Source organism: Tamandua tetradactyla, chromosome 4 (genome assembly GCF_023851605.1).
Source record: "Tamandua tetradactyla isolate mTamTet1 chromosome 4, mTamTet1.pri, whole genome shotgun sequence".
Taxonomy (NCBI): domain Eukaryota; kingdom Metazoa; phylum Chordata; class Mammalia; order Pilosa; family Myrmecophagidae; genus Tamandua; species Tamandua tetradactyla.
The window spans coordinates 55,005,397-55,029,239 of NC_135330.1; the positions used below are offsets into that span (position 1 = coordinate 55,005,397).

Sequence of the window (23,843 nt, forward strand, 5' to 3'; positions counted from 1 at the left end):
TGGTGCTTAAATGAGAGAGCTCAACGTAGCACAGCCAAAGCAGCTCAGCATACCTCATCTCAGCATTTGCAGCTCAGTCTAGGCCTTTGGAGATGCAGAAAGGAATCACTACAGGGAAAGGTGTTGGAACCCAGAGGCCTGGTGAGAAGGCAAGTAGAGATCACCCTGTGCCTTCCCACATAAGAAAAAAACCTCAATTGAAAGTTAGCTGTCTTGCCTCTGAAGAACTATACACTAACTAAATAAATCCCCTTTTGTTTGAAAGCCAGTCTGTCTTTGGTATGCTGCATTCTGGCAGCTAGCAAACTAGAACACCTTCATTGCTTTGACTTATTGTCTATTGTATGTTGTTCCTCTGGCTTTTAGACTAGGAAGCATGAAATATAAATACAGTTGACTTCTGCAAAGGAAATCACAGTATAAATATAAATGGCATTGTACTGTTTCTTTCCTGTTTTGTAATTAATATAAAATATTGCATTTCCCTACATTAAAAAATTAGTACATTGAAATATTTTCTCAGTTTTATAATTACAACAAAAATAGCCAGAAAAAGCCACTGTCAGTGTGCTACTTTTAACTATGAACTATCTTCTCAAAATTCCATAACTAGATAAATGGAGATAAAGAGAATTTGTCTCTCTGATTTTGAATTCTAGAGATTTGAGATTAGGATAAAATTCAAACTGATGTTAGTATTTTAATGAGAAACTCGTGTGTATAATCCATTAACAATTAAATTAAGGAGCCATTAAGAGTGAAAAATTAGCTTTCTAATATTTTTTATGAGTTTTTCCAAAGCAAGAATAATATTTATTTTCTGAAACTGTACAGCAACCACTGCCAAGGCCAGAGAAAATTGATCTCCCTTGGGTTGTCTGCAGTCTGCACTTTGACTTCCTCCTTTTGGCCCAATCAAGTGCAGACATTTCAATAGCTTGACTAAGTCTCATCACCATTTAGCTGCCAAACTCAGTGGCTGTCAATATCACAAGCAGTTTTGAAATACCTGTTCCCAGCTCTGTGTTTGAATCAAGAAGTCTAGACCTTTCCAGTCTACCTCAGTGGCTAGGATGTCTTACAAGGAAGAATTATTTTTAAGCTTACTTACTTCATCCCCCTTGTGCCAGTTTGAAAGTATGTACCCCAGAAAAAATAGGTTTTAATTCTGATTCAATCTTGTAGGGGCAGCTGTTTCTTTTAATCCTAAATCAATACTGCAACATGGAAAATTTTGAATAGATTATCTCCAGGGAGATGTGACATACCCAATTGTGGGTGTGGTCATTTCATAAGGTGGAGATGGGACTCTACCCATTCCAGGTGGGTCTTGATTAGTTTACTAGTCTTTAAAAGGGGAAATATTTTGGAGAAACCTCAGAAACGATAGAACTGACAGAGAGAGACGACAGAGACTTAAGAGCAGAGCTGATACAGAAGCCAACACTTGGAGAACAGAGACAGAGGTGCTTGGAGATGCTTGGAGCCCAGAAGTCATTGCCATGAGATGTTAAGCAAAGTCAGAACTTGGAGAGAGGCGAAGGAAGCCAAGAGATGAAAGCCAGCCCTAGAGAGGCAAAGTGAGGAATCCCTACAGGAGCAGAGGCTGAAAGCAAAGGAGCCCAGTAGCAACAGATCAGCAGATGGCAGCCACATGACTAACCAGCTGACACAGATGTTCCTAACCCATCAGCCTTCCTTCAGTTAAGGTATCTTACCCTGAAAGTCTTAGTTTAGACATTTTTATAGGCTTAGAACTGTAAACTTGTAACTTATTAAATTCCCTTTATAAAGGTAGTTCTAATTCTGGTATATTGCATTCTGGCAGCTTGTAAACTAAAACAACCTTCCATCAAGAAAACATTTTTCTAACAGGTTAGCTCCCTACACACTGAAATTGTATTTCCATAGCACCTGGTGTGTAATATCCAGTCTGGGTTAGCCAACAGAGAAAAAAATGGTTTTGATAATCAATACTATCTCTAATTTTTATTTTGAATTGTGTGGGGCCAGCAAAGCTACATAAATAATAAAACATGATGATTTAGTGTAAACCAACAGGTTTTAAATGTAATAGTCAAATACTGTTTACAAGATAGTTAATCTGATAGTTATTGGCATGCATTGCACAGTAATTAGCTATCAGCACTAAGTAGTTCGTATAAAGGACTGTAATTAATTTGCATCATGGAGCCAAATAAGCATTTTTGGAGCAAGCTTGGTGGGGAGATGAGTAGAAAAACCTTTAAAGTTAGACTGTGGAGACCCTTGGGACCAAAGGAGAGTCTTTGATTAGGCTTCTCTGCTTCTTCTTAGTGTTTGCTCCAGCCAGGAGACCAGTAGATGATGAATCATCCTTCGTGGGAGAGAAGGGATCAGTGCTGGTCAGCCATTCATGGGCTTCTCTTCACCACATAGGTGATAAAAAGTTACAGGGGTTTCATTTCTGATAGTCTTCCTAAACTTTGAAACACTGCACTCCTATTTAGCTGTAGCTTTGCAATCCTTTAAGGTGAAGAAATAAGACACATGTATATGATTTCAACACTTTGGGTAAAATGTGGCTAACAGGATACTTTCATGAGCTTATTTTGACCCCCTTGCCTATTAGTCTATATTCATAAAGTATGTGTTTATATGAGTTTTGCTTATTCTAAAGAAATATCTGATCTGTAGGTGGAACTGTAATTTGTTTAAACTGGGTTATTTTATTAATATCTATCAATGTCCATATCTGTATCTTTCTATCTACATTTTTCTCAAAAGTAGTTCACAAGACAGTACAAAAAACAACAACAACTGTAATCATGCCTCTGGCCTTAGGTTGCAGTGCCTTTACCCTCAGAATATCTAATTATTTTTCTTGCAAGGTGTGCCTGTGTATGACTCAAGTGACACTGTGACTAACCAACTTGATTTGGTGTGACCTGATGGAATGATCTGGTTCAAAATCCAACTTCATTGGCTCCTTTCTTACCCCACATAGGCAAATCTTGTTGACTCTCTCTTGGAAATACATCTGGAATCTGACCATTCTCACCACCTACACCGTGATGCAAAATGTGGTCCCTCCTCTAATTGCTCCCATTTCATTCGGAATAAATCCTAGAGGTTACAAGGTTCTACATCCCCTATCCCTTCTGATCTCAAGTGTGACTGCTCTCCAGTTGCTCACTCTAGCTAAACTGGCCTTTTGGCTGTATTTCAAACATGTCAAGCCTGCTTCCATCTCAGGGTCGTTGCACTTGTTCCTTCTGTGTGAAATGCACTACCCCTAGATAGCCACATGATTCATTTTCTTACTTCCTCAGGTCCCTGCTCAAATGTCAGAGAGGCTTCCCAGATAAACATTTAAAATAGACCCTCCCTCTCCTTGTGTCCTTACCCTGCTTTATTTTTCTACAAATCACTGGCTGTATATTTATTGGGGTTTTTTTGTCCTTTCCTACGACAGTGTAAAATTCTTGAGAACAGGGAACTTTTGTATTGTCATTCTTTAGAACAGTGTATTTATTACACAACACATTATTTACAAATATAAACACACAGCATTATTCATAATCTACTTGAGCCACTTCAGTCAATCTCTTCTGACCATGAACCATTCACTCATTTGGAAAATGAGTTTCCAAATACTAATTTCGTAGCTTTAAATAGTTGAGCTATAATCTACTCATTTTTGGCAGGAAGTCAAGTTACTGCTATTATTTAGTAGCTACTTAGTGAGCCCTCAAAAGTCAGGCTCTATGTTTTAACTCATTTCATTCTAACCGTAGTCCTACAGCCTATGTATTTACTATTCTCCGTTTACAGAAAAAGTTACTGAAACTTGAAGAGGTTAAACAACTTGCCGCCAGGACACACAGTTAATAAATCAATGAAGTGCGATTTGAAATCAAATGTGGCTGACTCCCTACTGCCTCCTGGATGGCTCCTCCAGTAGTGCGTGTCCGGTTATAGAGGTGGGGAAGCCGGAGGATGCAAAGCAATCAGTTTGTTGCTCTGCGTACTACCGTCCTGGGGTATATATGAAAGATTCCTGGTACCAACCCAGGCAGTTGACCTTTCTGAAATGTCCCCAAACCACTGTTCTCTGCTGGCATTCTTCCGTTAGTACAAAGCTTACTTATCCAGACTCAGGAAAGCGCCTCTTTTCCTCATTTGTCATCATCACAGACATTTAGCTGAGAAAACGAAGTTTAAAACGCCTGGTAAAACAAAATGCTGTGATCCAGAAGGGGGCGTCACCAAATTTAGTCACATGCAAGTGGGGCATTTAGATACGAACGAAGGAAAAAAACCAAGTTCTTAAAAAGCAGCGGATCCTCGGCTTGGTGGGAAGTTGTCCTGAAGCAGGAGAACAGGGCCATGGGGGCAGAACGACGCGCTCCACACGACTGAAGGCCTGGAGAACAGGAAAAGATAAGTCGGAAGGGGCTCCTCGAGAGCATTTTCAGCTCAAGTTGGGGAAGTTGCCAGGGCCTCCCCAGACCACCTGGTGGAGCCAAGGGGGAAGCCCCTGCCCGGAGGCCAGCGGGAGGCCGGCGGGGCGGGGCCTGGCGCGGGGAGGAGCCGGCGCCCGCCCCGCCCCTCTCCTCGGGGATGCCGGGATGTTTACACTCCTGACAGCGGCGGCCGCGGGGGGAGTGGGAGCCGCCGGAGGATGGGCCGCTGCTAGGCTCGCACTCGGGACGCGCCTCGCCGTGCGCAGGGTGGGTGCCCGCGCCTGCAGTGTCCGCGCGGGTGGCGCGGCGGAAGGCAGCCGATCGGCGCCGGGTCTCACAGCCACAGCTCCCGGCCCAGCGGGCCTCTCAGCAGCGGCGCCTGGCCGGGCCGCCCGCCCGCTCCAGGTCGGTCGCGGGCGGGAGAACGGAAAACTCCCAACTTCCTGGTGAGTCGTTGTCGGGACTCCGGCGCTCGCGCCGGGTGGGGCAGCCTGCGGGAGGCCGACCGGGAGAGGGAGGCCGGGAACACGCAGGGCTGCCTGCGGGATCCCCCTGCCCGGGGGAGGTGGGGCGGGGCGCGCCGCCCGCGAGCCCCGTAGTGGGTGTTTAAATCCTGTTGGGGGGCAGTGGTCAGAGCAGGCCACAGCAACATCAGACCTCGTATGGGCTCTGGCGGCCTGAGGCCGCCCTGAGTGCCGCGGTAACTAAGAAACTTCGTGGCGGCGACGGTGGCGGCAACAGGTCTTCGGTTTCGGGACCGGAGAAACTTAGGCGAAGTCCCGCCTTCTGCCTCCCGGCGGGTGCTCATTGGTGGCGCCAGTTATTTATCTCTCGCGGATTGGTTAGGGCCGGCTGTCAGGATTCGGCAGTCGCCCCACAGAGAAAAGTGAAGTTCTCGGTTGAGAGAGTGGGTAGTGGGAACCGACAGATAGGAGAGTATCTGAAGTGACTTGAGAACTAACTGGAGGGTGAGAGACCTGTTGGAGAATGAGCTTTAGGGGGACTTTCTCGGGATTAGGAAATGTTGGAGACAGGAATTGAGAAGCAATAGCGAACATTGGCGGTGATGGTGGCAATGGAAGAGACAGAAGGAAATTGAAAATTGAGGCCAAAAACGGAGAGAGAAAGGGGATCCAAAGGAAAAAAAAAAGGAGAAAAGTAAGACAAGATCAGTCTAGGACAGTGTCATGAAGCGAACACGACTTCGAAGGTGCAGCAGTGGAGGTCTAAAGAACTCTATCTGTTGCGTGTCTCCTTTATACTTGTAGACCTTGGGAGATTTTGAATCAAATAGATGAACCATGTTCTTGCATAGCTGTGGTCCTTGTTATGGATAAATACTAAAAATGTACTTATTTTACAGTAAGATATTCTTCTTTCCTTGAGTAATTTTTGCTACTGAAATGAAAATCAGAAATATATTACAGAAATAAAATGATTTTCCTCCTCCTTTGAGATTGTGGACTCTAAGAGTTTGGTTGAAAGCATCAAATGCCCATGGTTTGTAGAGCATTGTATGCACAGCATAATTAGAACCACTGTTTCTAATTCCTCCTCCAAGGAATTTGCAATCTCAAAGAGTGTACACACTCCCTATAGGCGACAGCAGTATGTCTTGTCAGGTTCGTTGCAGAAGACAGTACAGACTATGTGGATTATAAGTCTGTTCTGTTCAGGACCTTGTGCTGCTGGTGTGGGCGAAGTGTGGCATAGTACTTGCATAAGAAACTTTATGATACATTTGGAACAACCAGGCAAACACTGGAAACTTGAACAGTAAAATCAAGGGTGTAATTAAGTTTGTAATGCTTGGAGGTAACACTAGGCGAACGACAATGCAGTGGAAACGGCTAACGTAAATTGTTAAGCAATTATTTCGATTCCAGAGGAAATGGAAGCAGGAATCCATGCTACTCATGGGGAGATCCATACCAGAACTTGCTTCACTCCTAAAACCGCAGTATCTTCTATTTCGCCCTGGATGGGAGGTTGCTGGGGTAGGGAGAGATATTGAAGCTTTGAAAAATCTGTGCCTCTTGGAGAGGTCAAAGAGGTAAACTGTAGGAGTCGATGATGGGGTGCTGTCGAAATGAAAAGGCTTGGGAACCCTTTGCAGAGGGCGATTGCTTTCTCCCAGGGTGGGGAAGCCGGGGCACCAGCCCAGAGGTATTGGGCTCAGATTCCGTTCTCCCGCGTCAGGCCCCGCCCACCATCACTCTGACAGCCTCGTCAGCCAATGCGCGGCGAGGACACCGCAGTTCTCTGCTCCGAGGGGCGGATACTTCCTACTCCGGGCCTGAGCTCAGATCTCCAGACCTAAGTTCTTCCACCAAGGTAGTCTCGAGGCGGAGGGACGCAAGGCAGCGAGACGGCTGACAGCAAAATAAAGGGGGAGGTGGGGTCCCGGCTCATTTGACCCTTAGTATATGTCTTATTTCATGATCCAGCTGCTCCTTGAACTCACCACTTTGAAGTTTTTATGAAACGAAGCTAGTCGGCGAACTAAATACATTCCGTGTGACTGATAGGTGTGTTACTCTGAAATTATTTGAAAATGAAAACCGATAAGTGTCAGGATTTTAATCGTTAAGCGTTTCCAGTTACTGGAATCTTTCCAGGGTTAAATATCATATCAATTGAAAAAGCAAAGACCTTAATTTTATTTCCAGACATGCAGACAGTCTTATTTTATATTCCGAACCACTATTCAGGTTTACTTATTTAGGTAATAACCAGTAAGCACCCTCCATTCCTTTCCCCTCGTACACATTTTCCTGGCCGGACAATTTCAAGAGCTCTTTTCCAGCCTAGTAAAACAGCACTTACTCCAAGAATGAGGAAAGCACGTCTGGTATGATGGCAACTTACTATTGGAGGAAGGGAGATCAGAGGTTGCTATAATGAACATACCTGATCAATAAAATAAAAATACACATTTAACTTCATAAAGCCCCCTACCCCCTCTTCCCAGTGGTGCAGTTGACAGTTTTAGACTCCGATTTATCGCAAATATTTTAAGTATTCTGTTCTTCTCAACTATTGTGCATTTGTTGAAATGTAGAGTTCTTGTTTTCATTTAAATATGTGGTCAGATATCATTAGAGACTTTTACAGTATTTATAGAACTAAATACTATTTTCTTAAGAAGTGTCTAATGTTTTAAAATGTTTCTCTATAGCACTACTAATGTAGCCACCATTTAGGGCATCTGAAAGGAAGAGAATTGTGCTTATTTTATGCGGTTTTAGAAAACAAGTTGCTTAATTAGATAAGTTACGAAATTCCTTTCAGGTTTTGTTTCCTTTGATTTATTTCCTTTTAAAGAGACTGGTATTTTAAAAATGTGCAGTGTATCTGCAGCTGCACAAAACAGTAGTTTGTCTGCATTCCAGTTTTATCCAAATTAAAATATTTGTCCCTTCGGTTCTGGGTGCCTGCCCATGCAAAAAATAAAATAAAATAAAATAAAAATAAAAATTTGTCCCTTCAAATATCTGCTCAAGAGTTATGTGGGTAAGTTTAATTTTGATGCAGCAGAGACATTTTAAGTAGACCATATATAAAACATAGTATTAAACTTTTATTACATAGTAACAGTCTAATACTTGAGGGTGTCTTATAAGTGATTTATGATTACTCTTTACTCAGAATTACTTTATCAGCATTTCTATAACTTTATATTAAGAAGCATTTCTTTATACTCTTGAGAATGTTTCAATTTACTTCTTACCCTTCTCTCATTTTTTAGGAGATATAGGTGTGTAAAAGTTAGTTATTAATTTTAATAAAATATATTCATTTGTGGATTATAATGGTAGTTCAGAATTTAAAAATTTATACACCGAACTCTTGTGGAATTGTTTAGTTGCGCAATTATAATATTAAGCTGCTGATTCCTCTTTTTGTGGTTAATAGTTTGTTGTTCTAACAGTTATTTTTCATTTTAAAGAAAACAAAGTAGAGATATATTTCATGGTTTTGGAGGGCAGTAGGAATGAGAAGGACAGATGATTAAGAAGCATTCTTTAATTATTTCAGCAGGATAACTTTAACTTTGTTAGAAATAAAAGCTCTGTTGTACTCTTTCTGAAACAAGCTTATATAATGAGCTGTTTTGTAGCAATAGTTATCCAAAGTTAATCAGAGTAGTGTACGATTGAACAAAATTTATTTAGGGGGTTTGTAAAAATTCTAGTGATGGTGAGTATAAGTAGTTAAGGGTTATTTTATCATTCCAGGTTGCTTTGTATAGCACAGGAGTTCATTTTTTTTTCTAAAGAGCCAGGTAGTAAATGTTTCAGGTCTTGTGCACTATATGGTTTCTGCGGTAACTAATGCCGTTATAGTTATAGACAATGCACAGATGTGTGGATGTGGCCTTGTGCCCATAAGACTTTATTTATACATATCCCTGCTATAGTAGATAATAATAATACTCAAGGTCTAAATCTAATTTTAGGATTTTGGTGTTTGGTTTGATAAGGATTTTTCATGGCAGTGTTTCATAACCTTTTCTTGGACCTTAAGTCCTTGTGAGAATTTGGTGACCATCTCAAATTCCCTCATAATAATGCTCAGCTGTGCTTTCCCAAATTTTGTGTTTTATTTCAAGACTGTTCATAAACATCTCAATCTTTTCAGAGTTACTCACCTTTCTGCATCCTAGGGAATCTCTCACCCATCCTGGAACACTGAATGAATGTTCTCTTCTCTCTGCTTCCTTAACAAAGCAAGATGGTTTGGGTGTGTGTGGCCAGTTAGGGGTGGAGGTGGGGTGAGGGTGAGGGGGTGGGGTGAGGGGAAGGTGCCTGCTCCTTTTCTTCTAAGAATAGTTTAGGCTGACCTGGTGCAGCTTTGAGAAGCAAGAGAATGAGTGGCAAATTCAACAGCTTTTAAACTACGTAGTAGAATTTTTCAGTCCAAGCCAGAAGTGATGTGCTCGTTTGAAATGATGTATGTACCCTAGAAAAGCCAAATTTTAATCCTAATCCCATTTTGTAAAGGCAACCGTTTCTTCTAATCCGTATTCAGTATTGTATGTTTGAAACTGTAATTAGATCATCTCCCTGGAGATGTGATTTAATCAAGAGCGGTTGTTAAGCTGGATTAGTGTCTCCACCCATTTGGGTGGGTCTTGATTAGTTTCTAAAGTCCTATAAAAGAGAAAACATTTTGGAGAATGAGCGATTTAGAGAGAGCAGAGAATGCTGCAGCACCATGAAGCAGAGAGTCCATCAGCCAGCGCTTTGGAAATGAAGAAGGAAAACGCTTCCCAGGGAACTTCATGAAACTGGAAGCAAGGCGAGAAAGCTAGCAAATGATGCTGTGGTCACCACGTGCCTTTCCAGATGAGAGAGAAACCCTGTGTTTGCCATGCACCTTTCCATTTGAGAGAGAAACTCTGAACTTTGTAGGCCTTCTTGAATCAAGGTATATTTGACTGAATGCCCTTGGATTGGACATTTCTATAGACTTGTTTTAACTGAGACATCTTCTCGGCCTTAGAACTGTAAACTTGCAACTTATTAAATAAACCATTCTGTTTCTGGTATATTGCATTCCAGCAGCTAGCAAACTAGAACAAGTGGCTTCTAGATGTGCAGGGATATTGATCACTCTGTCCGCAGGGAGGTCATGTGGAGACAGGGCATCCAGAGCTTCCTGGCTAGTTGCCACCAGCTCCAAACAGCATCTTCTCTTTATTTGACAGTGCCAAACAAATATGATTTTCTGTGTTTAGCCTGATGTGAAAAAGATTAGGAGAAATGAAGCCCCATATTTGTCTCCTACTTTATATCCTTGTTTGAGTTATATAATCTGATCAGGCCTTCGATTTCTCAATTTATGTTAGATTGCTTTGAGGAGTAAATGGAAACATCTTTGTAAGTGCATGATACTACAGTCTTTAAGTGTTAGTTTCATTTACCTTTTTCTCTACTGTTAGGACCTTCTGGGTTGGGAAAACATGTCCTGTTTTAACTGCCTCTTCTGATAGTAGGTGCTATGGTCCACTCTGCCTGGGCCTAGTCTGAACGTGCTCCTTCCTAACCTCTTCTGCTGTTTGTGCTTGTTCTGCTTGAACTCTGTTCCTTTCCTTTTGCCCTGTGATTTCCATGTTCATATTTTAATGGCTCCCACATTTGAGGTAATTTTTTTTAACGATTTTTTTTTTGAAGGTTAGAGGAAAGGCCAGTCATCCTTAGTTTCTCAGGTAGACAAAACCACAAAGGCTTGGAGAGATATTCCAAGGCAACAAAAAATGGGGGTTGTAAAAAGATCCTTAAATCCTGATAAAACATGGCAAATTAAAAAATATATTTTTCTAGTATGCGTACAATTCTGTTCTTCTTTAATTGTTTAAATGTTTTTGCCATTCTCATATTTACCTGGGCAAATTACTGTAATTTTTGTCATGGTTTTGACCATAACAAATCCATATTATCCACAATTATATTCTCATTGGGGAAATTGAATAGATATGCTTATGAAAAATTATTATACTTCTAAAATATAAAGAATTGCAGATTTTCCATTGCTTTTATATCTAACCACTGGATCATATAGTAAAATTAATGTGATACGTTTGCATGCAGTCATAAAGACCCTCAGAACTGGAGAATAGGTTAGGTAGTTTATTTTAGACAATAGTATTTCTTTATTTCAAAGAGTTTAGTTTCTAGGTATATTTTGTTATTCAACAAATGCAGATTAATTAAAAGATTATTTTGCGAGAACACTTAATGACATTAGTTTTATGGAAGGATATTGATGGTTTATTTTAATTTCTTATGGCAGCTTACGGGTTCACTTCTCTTTGTTTCTTCATTGCCTTTCATGTTAAGACACATTTAGAATTGATGTGGTGCCACATGTTGATATTCAGTGAAAACTGGCATTTTTTTCCATTTTCAATATAACATCTAAAATTATTAAAGTTTCAAACGTGTGATGTTTGATATTTTGTTTATTGAATGACATATTATTTTCAATTTCTATTCTTTTTTTTTTTTTTTTTGTATGGGCAGGCTCCAGGGATTGAACCTGGGTCTTGGGCATGGCAGGCAAGAATTCTGCCACTGAACCACTGTTGCACCACCCTCAATTTCCATTTTATTTTATGACTTAACATTGAGTGTTTAAAATATCAGCTGTTGATAAATTAAAGATTTCCTTTTATTACACAGTTGTTCCATTTCCCTTTAATCACTCTTTATACTTAAAATTTAGCAAGCAAAATCTATACTTTTCCTTTCAGATTCTGTACCATACAAAAGATTTCCTCTTTTTTGGTTTTTACAGTGGATTTTAAAGCTGTGTAGTTGTTGTGCCTAAGACATAAACATATCCAAGTTATCCTGTAAATATATAATCTGCATTTAGTATTCTTTTGCTATCACAAAACACCTGTTCCAAAACCATGTTTTCCATATACTATTATCATCTTGTTTCTCTTAGAAGTCCTGCCCTCCAGCTTGTAAAATGCTACTCTAAGTGCATAATTCACTAAATAAAATACATTCAGATATGGAAGGAAACTTCATAATTCTCTAAACTAGCTTTTTCATTGAATTGAGGATAGACTGAAGCCTAAGAATGTAGTTTTATAGTCCATTTTCCACTGGATTCCGTATTTCCTGAAGTTCATTTCAGGTCATTTTCCTTCCTTCCCTCCTTCCATTAGTAGTGCCCTCTGTTTTAGTTTTATCCTTGAGAGTAGGGGTAGTGTTTTTATTTTCTTTAATTTTTTACTTTTTCTGAATTTGCAAAATTTTGCTTTGCTCATAATACCTGCTCAGTAAAGATTTGCTTTTACATCAAAGAAAGATTGATGGCTTTCTACCTTGGACTGCCTACATCTGAACTTGATCACATATTCAGGTCAGCAAATATTTGAATATGTGGTTGTACATTGTTGAGATATTTCTGTTTCCTCTAAAATGAGTAACATTAGGGCATATTGGTATATCCTCACTGTTTGTTAAATAGGATCAAAGAAGGAAAGAAATACTATCATGGATGCTAACCCTAGGAAGAAACTGATAATTTGGGGCAGTAGAAAGGATGATAAAGGCTGTTTTAGTTTGCTAGCTGCCGGAATGCAATATACCAGAAACAGAATGGCTTTTAAAAAGCAGAATTTAATAAGTTGCTAGTTCACAGTTCTAAGGGTAAGAAAATATCCCAATTAAAGCAAGTCTATAGAAATGTCCAATTTAAGGCATCCAGAGAAAGATACCTTGATTCAAGAAGGCCAATGACGTTCAACGTCTCCTCTCAGCTGGAAGGGCACATGGTGAATATGGCGGCGTCTGCTGGCTTTCTCATGGCTCTACCAAAAGGGACTCTTTCCAAAATATTTCCTCTTTTAAAGGATTCCAGTAAGCAACTCTACCTTCAATGGGTGGAGACATACCTTCATGGAAATCATCTAATCAAAAGTTACCACCCACAATTGGGTGGGTCACAGCTCCAATAGGAATGATCAAAATGCCCCCACCCAGCAATGTTGAATGAGGATTAAAGGACATGGCTTTTCTGGGGTCCATCATAGATTCAAACCAGCACAAGGCTAAAAAAAGTTCATGGTGGTCACAGAGATATCTATTCTGTGTTTCATAATTACATATATTAGACACGTTGATTCATAAGACGGCCTTTACTGTTGTTTGTCACTTAGATATATTGAAAATAACTGAGCCCCCATGGCTTCTTGTGTGCCAGAAATACAGATGAACCCATTGATCAGTTTCTCCTTCTAATTTCTTCTGTTAAGATTTGGGGATGATGAATGGCTCAGGGTCATTTTTTCTCTGTAGCTTGTCTTTTAGAGGTTTGTTCTGGTTTGGTTATTATACATGCTCTCTGTTGCAGTGAAATTCCTACTGTACAAAGCAGAATGATTAAAGATTAATCAAATCAGCTCTAAAGGATTGATTTCATGATTACTTGAAATCTGTATACTTAAAACAATTTTTACAGAATTTGTGTAACTGTTCAAGAATGTTTTGGTGATATTTTTTGCTAACACCAAAAATAGGTTACAATTTCAGGACATTTGTCCTATTATTATTTTTCTCAAACTGAGTTCCTCAGAATACCTCTGTCAGAGATTGTGGTTTGGTAAGTACTGGCAGGGCCCAGGAATTGCATTTTAAAACAAGTACCCTGGACACATTTTTTTTACACAAATGGAAAGCCACTGCTTTTTGATGACAGCCTGCATGTTAAATAACTGCTGCAGGTGATTCTAATGAAGTGTTACTTAAGCCACATTAAGAAATACCACATTGTCTTTTAGTCTTTATTTTTTAATTTTTTATAAGTAGTGAGCGTTTCATTTCTAGCTGGGTTTTTGAAGCCCTTTGGAGTCGTTTAGGCCTAATAATCAGACTCTTCTAGCATTTATAACCAGTGTCTCTGCTCAAAACACACATAGGTGCTATAGATATCACTGTTATAGATCACTTAAATTAAATTAGACAAAGTATAAATATTTTATAAATAACAATTGAGTAATAACAGAAGAGAAAATTACACTTGATAAAAGATGAAAGAAAACAGGATACCTAAGTGTCAGTTTTTATTTCTTCCCAAAGTGCCCCTTGTTAGTGTATTGCTTATTTTGTAGTCTGTTCTCACCATTTTTGGCATTTCTATGGTATTTCTCTCAGCTCGGTGTGAAAGCTTACCACTTCCCTTGCCCCTGCGGTGCTTTGCTGTTTCCTTAAGGGCAAAAGTCCTTTGCCTTGCCAAGATGTTTTTGCATCTTGCTGCTGCCTTTAGTTACCATGCTGTATTTTGCGCCACAGCTTGGCTGCACTAGACTTTTCTGTCTTGTATAATCTGCCTGTGACGGAAAGAGCTCAAGGACATTGTGTTGAGTAACCTGTTCCTTTTTCCATGACTGCTGTATTTCCATTTGGAACTTTGATAGCAAGTATCTGTACTTGTGTCCCTTCTAACTTTTCCCCTTGTCAGTAGATACAGGCATTTGCATGCAAGCGATGCTCTTTATTCAAGAAAGCCTACTTGGCCTTATTTAAAACTGTTATCAGGGATTGTCCCCATTTTTTCTTTAAAGTTTACAAATAATCTAGGCCTTTCTTTTTTATTTCTGTTATCTGCCTCCTGTTTTAAAATATAATAATAAGAGGAAGCTTGACACAGAAGTTTTTAAAGGTCCAGGTTCATTTTTGTATCTTTTCATATGCCAAGTATAGGATCTGGGAATTGGTGTGAGCTAAATTAATATCCATAGAACTCAGTTTAAGAGTTGATTATTTGACCTAGGGAAGAATACTGGTGGTATGATTAATGGTTCAGATAATAAGAAGGAGCCTGGACTCTAATGATGTAGTAACAGTGTTGAGTTAGGAAATGTTGGGACCTTTGCTTCCCACTATGTTAACAGAGCAGTGCTATCATTCCTAGATTTTTCTCGTTAGTGTGGTGGGTTGTCATCATCTGAAAGTCAGTATTTCCACAGTAAGACGAGAATGCTTATATTTCATCTTTGTGAACTTTGTAGGATATTTGAGTATTCATTTTTTTAACATGTTTGAAAGATGATCCAGTTGATTGCACTGCATTTGATATTAAACCCAATTTGAACTTGAGGTGAGCTTTCCCTGATCTTGGGAGGCACTACTTTGAAAGCGAAGTGGCAGACCAGATGATTTCTGGAGATCCCCAGCAGCTATAAGACAAATGATCCTGTGATTCCATTCGCTTTATGATCCTTATTTTTCCATTTATTCCTTTATTGTTCTCCTCATTTCCTGCTGGATCCTACAGGTGTCCAAACCGGAGAAATTTGGGAATTGTTGTTAGGTGATTGAAAGTGAGCAAAAGTGATTATATTTAAAGCAGGAACCGTAGGAGGGGTGAGAAAGGGAAACCTGGACAGCAATGACAGTTTCAGAAATACAGCAGAATGTAGAAAAGAACCTTTAAAAATTAAATGTATAGGAGGATGCAAAAAATGAGAAAGGCAGATGGGAAAGCAACTTTCTGTAATGTTCATTCATTTGAAAAAGAGTATTTCAAGTTTCTCTAATATAAAACTGACTGTATGTTTGTGAGTTCTGTAGTTACTTAGTGCGCTTAATTTGTAGTTGAAAAATAAACTTCAACTTAATAATTTATAATATTATATGTATGCTTGTAATATAGTTGAAATATAAATATTAATCACTTAGATTTATGCATTAATTTTTTTTTTTTACCTTCATTGTTTATGGTGTTTTATTCATCAATTCTAGATATAAATGCTGCTTAGCAACTCATTCATTTCCTGGTTAATCACACAAAAGAAACATAGATTTTAATCAGCAGACAGCCAAAGAGGTTCTTCCCATTTTTGCTTGGAAAAGCTAAGTTTGTTTGCCAACTTTTCAAGATTAGAAAGTACTTTGAATCACTGCTATCAGATATTTATATTACCTTTTGAGTCTGGAAGATTATATTTGCCATATTGAAATAAAGATCCAGCTTTATGCTTTTAAAAATATTTCAGTTTTTATTAATTATAGAAACAAGGGAGCAAAGAATGACCAAATACTTCATCATATTGCCTGGTTCACGTTAATGGCTTTGTATTGGGTCCTCTGCTTTGAGCCTGACTCTGACCTACCTTTCTAGACCCAGTTGTCTTATTATTTTTTATACTCCCCTACGTTTTAGTCATATCTGGCAATGTACCATTTTCTGATAATTTTGTGCCCTTTCTGGCCTTTTTGCTTTATCATTATGTTCTTTCACTGCTTTTCATGCCTATTTCCTATGCTTCTACTCTTTAATCTCATTAAAATCATTTTCATTCTTTAAGACCCTGTTCAAATATTATACAACTATAAAGAAACCTCTTTCTTCTTTTTTAGGCCTTTCATTCTTATTGACTCCCACTGTATTTGTACTTCTCATAGTTTCCTTACTAGAATATGAGCTTCTGGAAGGAATGAATCATGTCCTGTACATATTTGTATTTCCTGCAGGGCCTAGGACCATACTTGTCAGAACTGGCCATTCAGGGAATGGTAGATGACTACATCCCAGAGATTATTTGGGTCAGGAGGTCTGGGCAGGTCCTAGCAGTGAAAGAATGTTCAATATAATTGAGCAGTTTGTTTTAGGAAAGTCTCAGGTGAATATCAGGCATGGTCCTGCAAGACCCTAGAGCATATTATGAGGGAAGGCTACTGTATAAAATAGGGAAAGGTCTAATCAGCAAGTGATCACTGTCAGGACATTCAGGGACATAGTCTGAGAATTTGGGCTTGGTGTCTGAATTCTGCATTTTGTTTAGAGTGGGGCAAGGTGGAAACCAAGAAAAACATGGGTATGTCAGAAATGAGTTTAATGGGGATGGGGAGAGGTGTGGAAACAAGACTGAGACCAGTTTGGCGATAGGTATTAAGTTAGAGACTTGGGTAACAAGGGACAAAATAAGAGTTGAGTTCCTGGAATGAGGACATGAGATTAAAATAGAACCAGCAGTCAGGTTAAATTGAGTTGACTTGAAGCTTTTCGGTTAGGGGCCCTTATGTTTCCCTTCCTTAAGAGGCCAGATCATTCCTGATTCAAGTTTAGAAGTTTGGCTTTCTATGAAGTGATAGGATTCGCTTTCTAAAACGCATCTGACAGATGCTTACTATGTATTTACCAAATTAACTCCATTTTGGTAATCTAACAATCTCTTTATGAAGGATACATTAAGAATGTAAGGAAATAGCTAGGTTAATAGTTGAAATTACTCTCTTCTTAATAGTAATTACTAATTCATAGTTAATGGCAGAATGTCCATTTGTTTTGTAGCCGGCAAATGCTGACATAGCCAAAGGTTGATACATTTCAAAATAGATAGTAATTTATTTAATAACTTTTCATGATTTTTATTGCTGGAAGTTTGAAAGAAGAATCATAGTGTCAATAATTATTTTAAAATCATTCAAAGTACCTGTAAAGGGCTCATGCCAAATGGAACAAAGATACAACATATATTCATGAATTAATGAGGAAGCGTACAAGGAAATTAACCTGGAAAGTTGCACAGAGATTGTATTAGGAAAGACTTTGAGTACCACACTAAGACAATTGAACCTCTTCTTTTCTGTGAGGTGATTGTGAAGAATTGCTTGTGCCTTTATGATTTCAGATTTTTATTTTAATGGCCATAAGAGCTATAGTGCTTTGATGGCAGGTCAGGAAATAGCATCAAAATAGAATCAAGATTATCGTAAAGGGGACCTTAAACATAAATTTGTTAAAAAAATGCATTAAGATAAGTTTGGTTTCTGAGACGTTTTAAGGAAAAGATGTAAATTTGAACTTGAAAATTCATACTTCAGTGATATAGCATGGTACTCTAAAATTACCAAGAAAAGGGATTTTGTCTTTTCTATAAATAGTATCCTTTTTGTTCCCTTTTTAACATTTAGGGTTTGTTTAATTAATTAACTAATTCTTTAGAAACATCTTAATACCTTCCACTTTGTTTCTAGATAGATTTTCCCCTTGCTTAAAATCCTGTGATTATTGTCTTCTAAATAATATCCAGTCTCTTAGTATCTAAAAATATATTAGGATTTGGCCTTTGCCTGTTGATTCTACTGTATCCCATTCTTCTGTTTTATGGAGCTACTTGCACTTCCCTAGTTGTTCTTAGTCTGGAATGTTTGTCTCCTTTTTTCTGCCTGGTTGGCTCCCAGACATCTATTAAGATTGAAGTTGAGTGTCTTCTCTGGAAGACCTTTCCTGACCTGAACAGCCTGCTTAGGCATCCTTCTTATGACATCTTATAGTAGCAGCACCCTTAAATGGTATCTGTCATAATGCTTGCATCTTTGTATTATAAAAGTCTGTTTATTTACATCTTCCCTGTGAATAACTCGAGAGGTCAGAATTGCTTTGGTTCTTTTTGTATTCCTGCCACTCTGTGGCAGACACATTGGTTGTGCTTATTAAAAACATAATGAATCAGTTGGAGGAGAAGATAAGAGCCAGGAGGAATCCAGGGTAGCCCACATCATCTGTTCAGCCTGGGGTCTTGAGTAGATGATATTTTTATATCCAGTTCTAGGACTCTTTTCTCACATCCTCCAACCCCTCCACCAGCTTTGAGTAGCTGTGGCTCCTTATTGAAATGGGATAAAATAAAGACATTAGGGTTAAATTTCTTGCACATTTTGTTTATGGTCGTAGCTCTTGCTGCCTCGATGGGGGCGGTACTGTGGCCACCTTTTACCTAACATAAAGAGGTAAAATGTCTCCGTCTATTGATGCATTTACTAATTCTTTTTCAGTTTTAACTCTCTGCTAATTTTTCATAAGCATTGGAAGCATGATCATGAGAATTAGTAGGAATATACTTTGCCCTAAGATGGTTTTGGAAGTCTCCTCATATCTTTATACAAGATAGACTTGCATCTTAGCTTTAGATGTCATCTTGGTGCTAAGACAGACATATGAGTCCTCCCCTGAGTTAAGTTCCTACAAATCAAATGAATATCAAAATTGTATGAATTCCTACTTGTTTGCTAGGAAACATAGAAATTGAAATATTCTAAGATACATGGAAATATCAGTTTTGCCTCTATATTATAAAGTTTTGTCATAGTGTCTAACGCTGAAGAACAAAGGAGAAGAAATATTCTCTAGATCAGCTTAGAATGCAAATTCCTACTGTTTAAGCAGAGAGTCCAGAATAACTCCCTCAATTCTTATTAAATCCACATTCATTCTAACTCATCAAGTTAAATAGTTTTGTGGGTAGGGGATGTGGTAGTGGGAAGTATAGGAGAGAATCATCTCTCGTGTCCAGTTTGGGATATTGTGGTATATATAGGTCACACAATCCAGTGGGCAGTTGATTGTATGGATCTTGAGCTCAGTAGAAGGTCTGTCTTGTAGTAGAGCCTGGTGTCATCGCTGTAGAGGGGATGGCCCATTATGTAGTGGCATATGAGCCTGTCTAGGGAAATGTGTTAAGGATTCATCCTTGCTCACTTAAAAGGGCAGTTGCTTTAAAAGGCAAATAAATATCCAGTGAATACTGGAAGAAACTAAAAGTTAACTTAGGTTGCTGTCTGATTTTAACTCTATTATATGGAAGGTATTTTTTTGTGAACCCCCAATTAAGCCAGTTTCCATCTTTAATAAATCTGTGTTTAAAAGCTAGATATTTTATACCATCTTTCTAAGGTTTCATCATTCTTTTGTTAGAGAAATGGATTTTCACAGGTCCAGAAGTTTTCTGAAAACTTTTTAATTAGATATTAATTGTATAATTTCATTGTGGGTGTCCAGAAGTCTGTGGTTATTATTAACTAGATTTTCAGCTCTTTGGTCAGAATCCTTTATAACACTCTCTCATATAACATCCTGGATAGCTTAATCAGTATAACAGTATATTTGTTATTCTTACTATCCATTAAAAATTATAATATATATTCTTTAAATTATATCTCCATAAAAAAATCATTGTTTCATATGATCAGTGTGCCAAAGAAAGTACATTTGTTTCTAGTATACATGTTTGTATGTTAAAAGACATTTGCATACAGTTTGACATGATTTTATGGCCTGTGATCAAAAGAGCAAGAAAGGAGTTGCAAGATGGTACAGGTTAGGATTGAACTTATTTGGCAGAGTTTGGAGAAAAAGTTTGCTCAGCAGCTGCCTAGGTTCACTTTGCTTAATACATCAAAGAATAGTTTAGTTTGGTGATATAATGAGGAATATAAGAGTAAGTGAATTTGTTTTCCAGAAAGTAAATTTTAAAGCATAAAATTTAGCTATGATTTGCCTTATAAGTACACTGAAAACTCTTATTAAGGGCTAGAATGGTTTTTTTGTAACTGTGAGTCATTAGCTTCTACATACTTGTTTGTTCCCCTCCTTTCTTAATTTTTACTTTTCTTAATCATAATTTGCATTGGAAATCTATGCAAGAACCCATAAAATCCAAAGATACAATTATCATGGCTTTCTTTTTTGCAGGGGTAAGTGGGGGAGGTGTCGGGGCAGGAGCAGAGAGAAATATGAATTGTTGTCAGAAGTGGCAACATTCGAGATTTGTTTTGTTAAACATTACAACCTACTAACCTAGTTATCCATTAAATAAACTCTTTTATTATGACTAATTCAGATGCTACCAGTGCTATGTGAGAGTTAGTAGACAAATTCACTGAAGAGGAAATTAGAAAACCTGAGTATGAGGTAATTGCTTTATCACTTAGCTCAAGGCCAGTTTCCTTGTCTGGTTTTTAGGAGAATCAAAAGAGTAATTGGAAAGCTTTTAAAACTATTTTATAGTTTATAAACTGTAGAATGTAAAGAAAAGATAATTTTGGAAGTTCATGTGAAATTATTGAATGAGATAGTATCTGAAATAGAAGTAGATGTCCAAAAATTGTTTGTTGGATGAATAAAAATGAGCAGTGAAGCATTTTAAAAGGATATTATAAAACCATGTGTTAGTTTAGAAAATTACATTACATTTCCCCTCTTTTTTATTTAAATGATTTATTTTCATTTTTTTGTGGTGACTTTTTGGTTAGTACATACTTGTTCAGACCAAAGACTGTTAAAATAAATGACCTTACAATAAATAATTTATACTAATGAGAGTATCTCTGAGAGCTAGTTTGTATTCCATAGTGCTTTATTAGCTTTGTTATGATAGAATATTATGAATTATTTATTATAAGGAAGTCTGTAGAACTTTTTATAATCTGGTTTGAAAGATGGGAACAATCTATCTCAGCTCTTTGTATTATATTGGTGTTTTGCTATGAATAGTTACAATTTGATTGCCACGATTTTTCTAGTATTGCTTGGGTTAGTAATCATGTGCTTTGGCTAGGCTTTAGTTGTTGCTATGTGAGTAACTGAAAGATATGGCAGAAACATAAGGGAAATTTATTGTTTGTAACTGCATCCTATGCCCATACTTAACCTAAACAAAGATAAAGTTTTTCAAAAGATCCTTGGACAAACTTCTTTGAAAGGGCTGACTAGGGATCATGTGTCTTTCACATCCTCATAGGAAATTCTTCTATAAAGGTATACAGAAGAAGTAATACTATCTTGCTTTTGTGTACCACTTAATACTTTTAAGAAGTATCCTACTTTATTCTTTCATTTGTTCCTTTACAATAGAAAGAGTTCTGTATTTGTTGTCTTGAGATCTGGATTTGAGGCCTTGCTCTGTCATTACATGTTGTGTATTCATTATGAACTTTCCTTTAGAGGGGAATGGACTGAGTCACAGGGAGGATATCTTGTCTTGATTCACTCAAAAGTAGATACTGGTTTGAATTTGAACTAAGAAGTTCCTAATTGTTAGATCTGTATCCCTTATAACCTCTTGATTTCCAGATTTGTTTGTTATTGAACAAGTATTTATTGGACCCTAATATGTACTGGGGGTATAAAAATGAAGAAGAAACAGATTCTGTTCTTAAGTAGTAGTTGCTAGTGTAGTTAAGGGTATGACCTCAGATGGGCAGGCAACTGATAAATTATAATACTCTGAACCAAATACTTAAAGAGGTATTTTACAAAGGGTTACCTGAGTATCAAGCAAGATTGGCTGGGCAGATTAGTTAAGAAGGACATTTCAGTAAGATGGCACAGCCTGTGTCAGAGGCACATGGACATGATAGCCTGGCATTTGGAGGAAGTGTAAGTGGTTCATTAAGGTCAGAGTATAGGATTTATATGGGATGAAGGGCTGGCAAGTAAGACTCAGGCTAAGGAAATTGTGTTTCATTCATTAAAAGGTTTTAAGCAGAGGCATGGTATAATTAGATTTTCATTTTAGATCATTATGGTGAGTATATTAGAGTGGGATTATAGTCAAGAAAGCTAGGCAGAGAACTAATAGCATATAATAGTAGTAAGGATAATCGGGGCTGGGTCATAAGCAGAGATTTTGGGAGGTAGAATTAATAGGAATTGAGGACTTATTGGAGGTGAAGGGGTTCATACGACCCAGGGACTATTAAGGATGACTAGGTAACAATGTCATTTACTAAGAAATGGAATACAGATTAGAGTGAGCTTGGCATGTTCAAGGCTTTAGAAATGTTGGCTTGGCATATCAGGCAGAGAGAATCAAATGAGAAATGAGATTCTGGAGTTGCAGGTTTATAAATCATCAGTATGTAGGAAGCAGGTTTTGTGCCAGCTGAAAATGCATGATTATTGATTTAAATAATCAGGGAACTTACTGCTAAAGGAAACTTAAGTGAGAACGTCAGCAGAATTGCTTATTGATCATAGAGCAAAAGGTACATTTTGTATTGAAATGTAAAAACTAGATAATTTCCTTATCAAGCCTTTTTGGTTAGTACCTTATGGTAGTAACTTACGGTGCTAGCTTGATTTATTTTAAGCAAGTGCTAGATTAAGTAGTAGTGAATAGGCAGTTTTAGTTAGTAAGTAATGAAAATAATCCTTGAAACTAGTGTTTTCACCCAAGAAATTGGAAGGGACCGAAGTTCTGATATCACAAAATGCCAAAAGTAATGAAACAATTTACTTCAAAGGTCTGAAGAGAGCAAAATGGTGTGGCTAAATAACTGTCTGTGGATCCAAATTATTGCTTATGTATAATGGCAGTGGAATAATATCTTTAGATTTGCAAGGTTTAGAGAAAATTTATCACATATATGCCCTTTACAAAATATTACTTGAATATGTGCTGTGGGAGAAGAGTTAAAAATTGAGAGTTTGACAAAGGGCTATCTCTGTAGAAAAATATTGGCAATAAGCTTTGAAACCCACTGTGCTGGTTTGAAACTGTTATGTACCCTGGAAAAGCCATGCTCTTTTATTGTTTAAGGTGGAACCTTTTGATTAGGCTGTTTCCATGGAAATGTGGCCCACCCAATTGTGGGTGGGACCTTATGATTGGATTGTAACCCCACCTGTTCAAGGTGGGTCTTAATCCATTTTCCAGGAATCCTTTAAGAGAACCCACTCATGGCCTAGAGGAGCAAGAGAGAAATACCCTGGGTGCTAAGTAAGGACTCACAGAAATAGCCAGAACCTGGGGTGAGTCACGGGAAGCTAAGAGATGAAGTCCAGAGTTTGCCCCAGAGAAACCAAGTCAGAGCCCACAAACATTTGGAGAGAAAGCCACTGGATTCAGGATCTGAAAGCAGTGAACCAGGAGCAAGAACCTCAGATGCCAGCCATGTGCCTATAAGCTGTCAGAGGTGTCCTGGCTGCGGTCGCCTTTTCACTGAAAAGCTGTCCTCTTTTTGGTGCCTTAATTTGAGTATTTTCATGGCCCTAGAACTGTAATTTATAACTTAATAAATACCCTTTACAAAAGCCAATCCATTTCTGGTATATTGCATTCCAGCAACTTTAGCAAACTGAAATACCCATTAA

General features: G+C 38.1%; 1 protein-coding gene across 4 annotated transcripts in view; it reads left to right on the top strand.

Annotated features, from left to right (window-relative positions):
* Positions 1-4,601: 4,601 nt before the first annotated feature.
* Positions 4,602-23,843, top strand: part of NEK7 (NIMA related kinase 7) — a 149,387-nt gene continuing 130,145 nt past the window's right edge. For all 4 annotated transcript variants that reach the window (XM_077157325.1, XM_077157329.1, XM_077157328.1 and 1 more), the window contains exon 1: positions 4,602-4,891. The gene's annotated coding sequence lies outside the window, so the exon portion shown is untranslated. The remainder of the gene's footprint in view (positions 4,892-23,843) is intronic.